Here is a 5,251-nt window from a genome sequence, read left to right on the forward strand (position 1 = left end):
AAAATGAATGAAGAACTCACTTTTAGAGGTAAAGTTTCCTAACAAAGAATTGTGTAACACTATAGCCTGCCCCTAGAAAAAGTATTTTAGGTTCTCTAGAATTTGTAGAACTGTTCAAATTGATGGTGGATAAGAGGAAATTAATAACAGTAGGAAGGCTGCGTCAGAAGATGTTCAGATTTATTGCATCCTTGAAGTTCTATGAGTTTTAGATGGTTGATTTTGCTCTCTGTCTCTGGGACATTGATGATATACACCACATGCTTGCATGATGTACTCTTTCTAAATCAAAGGACCAGAGAAAACTCCTCGCTTCCGTTTCTAGACGTGCACAGGCAATTCAGGATTATTCTGCAACATTATCCAAGGTTAACCTAAGATCTCTCTAATTTAGAGAGATGCAAGCCTTTGAAAGGACATTTGGAAGGAAGCATCAACAAAATAGCAGGACTCAAGGTAGATCAGAATGAAAAGGAGGGAAACTTGATCTGAGGTCTCCATCTACTTGCCCCAGCCGAAGAAAGCAGGAGAAGAACATTTAGATGTTATATCCATGGAGATATCTGGGATGGAGAGAAAGAAGAAGACCATGGAGAGAGGGGCTAGAGAGACAGTTTAAGATCAGAGACCATTCTGGAAACTCCTTACAGATACAAAAGAATAAAAAGAAGAGATAAAGTAAGAAAAACCATGCAAACAAAGAAGTCACCAATCCTTTCCTATCTCAGAAATAGCAGGTTCTTCCTCTTAGCCTTCACATTATGCTATCACTTCTTTGCACACTCTTCTAGATCTTCACATAGCAAGATCCCTTCCATCCGTCCTTCTGTCTAGGCTTGAACATCATTTCCTAAGAGATAATTTCCTCAACAACCCCATGCAGAATCCCGAGTTTAGGAGTAAGAGGCCCATTCAGATAGCCCCACATCTATATATGTGACTACGTGTACATAAACATTATGTAAGTAAAATCTCATTTAATCCTTGGAGGAGAATTAAACAGCTGATAAAAGATAACAGTGGTGGTTAACAGTCAGAAATCAAAAAGGACTGTTTCATTTGCTTACTCTCTACTACATTCCATTATGTTTTTTAATTTGCTGCACTTACTGCAACTTGCAGTTATTTTGTTTATTCATTTTCGTGTTTATTTTCTTCCCCCCCCCATGACCTCCCATATAAGCTTCTCAGATCTTATCTTCCTGTTCATTGTTTTATTTCCATCATTCTTGCAGAGTTCTTAACATGGTACGCACCCATTATATGTGTTGATTAAATAGGGAAATGAGTTGAGCAACATAGAGCCCGATAAAAAAAGTTCTAATATCTCTTCAGGGCTTTCTATGTGCTACACCATGGGATGAGAAAATTTTTTAGATATGCCTATAATATATAGGCACGCCTTGGCTCTCTAATGAATATATTCCTAGTAAAATGGCTTTTGGGTTATTCTCAAAAAGTTGTAGATTGAATTTCTATCTCAATATTATATAGAATGGATACACAGATATTCATGTATATATGAGAAATTATATTACATTTGAAAAGACAATATATAAGACAAATCCAGTTACATTTCACATGCAATTTGTAGGACCTCACAAATTTGTAAAGATATTCTGAAAATCTGACCAAGTGCCAACAAAAGCCATGTGCATTTGGGTGACAGTAAGAAGCATTACAGTGAAGATTTGAGCATTTTCTATTTTAAAATAGTCATTTTTTTTACTTTTCTTTAGGTGATTTATGTGTGTTTAATTTCCATTTTATGAAACTGGCTAGGGCTTTTATACTTATCAGAAATAATGTGTTACATATATTTTCCCAATCAAAATGGGGAATAGATACCTGGTGAGTGTTTATATTCAGAATTTCGATTTCAGAAAGTTTCATACATACATCAAAATTTTATTGTGTATATTTTTATAAAATCTCATTTAATCCTCAGAGCAGGTCTGAGGATTAGGAAAAAATATAACAATGCCACTGGTAAGGGACTTGACAATCAGTGCACAAAAAACTATTGTTATTTCTATCTTTTTGTTATAGGTCCCTGGTTTAAAAAATCTATATAATTCCTTTATGCAGGTAGTTGGTATGTGAGAAAGTGTGCAAACAGAACTGGAAATTGCAGGTCGATGTGCAGAGTGGGAGAGACGGTGACACAGCCTGCTACTGGGATGTGCCCCAAAGAAAAACTGTGCTGCATCCTATCTAGCCAAGATGTTAATCATGCTGCCTGTGTGGAAACCTCAAAGACGACAATCACGACACATACTTCAGAAGCTCGAATGAGTATCTATAAATGAACATTCCTGCCTGTCTCCTGACCTAGGATCCTTGCTTCATTAAATCAAAGGGCTTTATTCTGGTGTCACTCTTCTTGATACACCCCTTTTTCCCATGCCTCCACGTAAAAATGTCTGGAAGGGCATCACATTTCCTTAGCACCAGCAGTGCCAGGGGAGGGATGCAAATAAGGTAGAGGCCAGACACAAGTGAGGTTTGTTCCAAAACACCCACTAGAGACTGATGGATGGAAGTGATGGCATCACTGAAAACAGTTCCCAGCCTGCATGCTCACAATCTGCCCATAGTAGTGATTACCAAACGTTAAAGCACATCAGAAACACCGAGAGACTGGTAAAACACATTTCTGGGCCTCATCCCCAGTTTCTGATTCTGTGGTAGAGCCTGAGGAATTAGCCTTACTCACAAATTCTAAGTGATGCCAATGGTTCTGATCCAGGGACCATACTTTGAGAACCAATGGCCCATAATATGGAACGTCTGAAGGCTTCCCCTTTAGATTGAGAGCTAAATCATATGTATTTTTGAAGTGGTTTCTGATACACAAGCATTCCTTGAGTGCTAAGGTAATCATTTTCATATCAGATTTCCTACAACAACCTCAGAATGTAGGTATTGTGACCTCACTTCAGAGAAGAAGAAACCTGATGTATAAGCATTAGAACTGGAACAGATTTAATTGACCACTGGAAACATTCTGGCACTAAACCTTGATGTCCAATTTTCTCCTCAATCACAGATTCCCACTTAGATAGGATGGTAGAATGAGATCTGTATACTGTGACCTAAATACAAGGATAGACACTCACTTTAAGCTTGAAGATTTTTCCCTTAAGAACTCCACCTGCACAAATAAGAGAATATGACTAGGGGCATCACAGTCATCCACCCGTGCCTCAGACCCACTTTCTTGATACTTAGACTGGGAGAATAGGAAATGCGGTTGCCTTCACTGGTTGTGTTTGTCAGTCTGTTTGTCCACCTATGAGGTGATAGGGTTTGGCTGAATGTCTTTCTCCTTATCTTTTTCATGCTGATATCCTTCTGATTCTAAAAATATGAGCTTAGATTATGCCTAGTTGGGTCAACTTCACCTTTTACCTCACAAGAGGTCAAAAATTTAATGTGGAAAACTAAAAGTGGGAGAAAACATTGGTGAAAGAGTTGTCACACTGTAAACACAAGTCCTTGAATGCTGTCATGGTACCCTTTTCCAATTTCACTTGATCCCACATCCCATTACTAATAGGTCTATGTGAGTCTTCCACCTGTCATATGTATCATGACTTCTATCTCCATTGCCGGAGTAAAGACTCAGTTCTCAAGATTTGCCCGGAGACTATTGCAAGAGCCATTCTGTTCATCACTATGCATTTCTTCCACACATATACTTGTACATCCTCTACACTAATAGCCAGTCATTTTTCTGACACAAATCTAATCAGCAAGCTCTCTTCTGGCAGCATTGCACACAGCATCCTAACCAAAATTTCAGTCCAGGTTTCATGGTTCTTCACATTCAAATCCAAGATTACATTTCCAGCTTTATTTCCTCTCACTCCCCCAAGGGCCATCCCACATTTCTGCCATCCACACTTAAATACAATTGATTTGAACTCACTGGATTGCTTCTGGATTTGAGTTTTTATGCATACTCTTCTCTCTCCACTTTCCCCTGGCCAGGAAAATCTTTATTTTCATCCAGAGGACATTCATAACCACATTGTTCCACCCAAAACACAACTATGTCACATCTTGTTTTCCTTTATTATGGCTTATACAGAATTTGTCATCATGTCACATCATATTCTATGTGTCCACTTGTATGTCTTCTCCTCTAACCAGATTTTGAAATTTTATTCAAGGAGAGGAACTTTTTTCTATTTCTCTCTCTCTTGTCCCATAACTAGATTCTACATTAGAATTTGTTGAAAAAGTAAAGAAGGTTCTTGATAGCCTAGATGACTTTCGGATACTACTGAAATTTCACCTTTATTTATTCCAGATATTCTCCAGGAGATTGGCCTCTTCCTCCTGAAACAGATAACACCTATGATCTGTGATATAATCCAGCAGAAGAGATTTGAGCGGTGGGTCATCCCAAACTAGCAGGACATCATTGCCTTTTACTCTCATGACTCTCATTGTAGGCAGAACTCATGAACTCACACAGGAAAGAGGATGGACAGAGGCAGGTCATTTCAGCAGAGAAGGGCAGTAGGAAAAAACATGAACTTTACAGTCAGACATCTATGATGTCATTCACAGTCCCACCTCATCTATTCAGTCTGTAGACAACTGATTTCCCACCTTCAAGATGAAGTTTATGAAGTTGAAGAATAGAGAAAATATTTACTCCCACTCTGTGTACTTTGAAGGTTGCTAGGGTAGCATACTCAAATTTACTCACAACATAGGGACTCAGCCATAGCAGGTTGCTGATTCCCGGGTGAAGAGCAGAAAGGCACATGTCCTGAGGGCCCTGCCCACTAGACCATGGCTGCTCTGCATGGGTACAGTGATGAGAAGCCATGTTTCACCTAGGGGGAAGCTCATTACAATGCAGAGAAGGCTGTGACAGAGGTTAGGATCATAGGATCTCACTGAACAGCCAGATGGGATTTTAAAGGCTCCTGGTAGAACTCACTGTGCTTTCCCCTCAGTAATCACCTTGATCACTACCTTGAAAACATCCCAGAGCTATGATTACTATGATTATAGATGAGGAATATCATCTTAGTGCTGCAGCCTGAAACTTTACCCTCCTGTCCTCTTCCCTCACATCCATTCCTTCTTCATCCCATGCTTGAGCTTAGGTGGCAAATGCTCTCTGCTTTGTGGTTTTGGGAAGAAAAAGAACCTTCATTGTATGAGAATACACAAAGAACACTGATATGCAATGTCATTAAATAAAAGCCTTATATAATAATTATGATAACAG

Source organism: Martes martes (genome assembly GCF_963455335.1).
Source record: "Martes martes genome assembly, chromosome: 9".
Classification (NCBI taxonomy): domain Eukaryota; kingdom Metazoa; phylum Chordata; class Mammalia; order Carnivora; family Mustelidae; genus Martes; species Martes martes.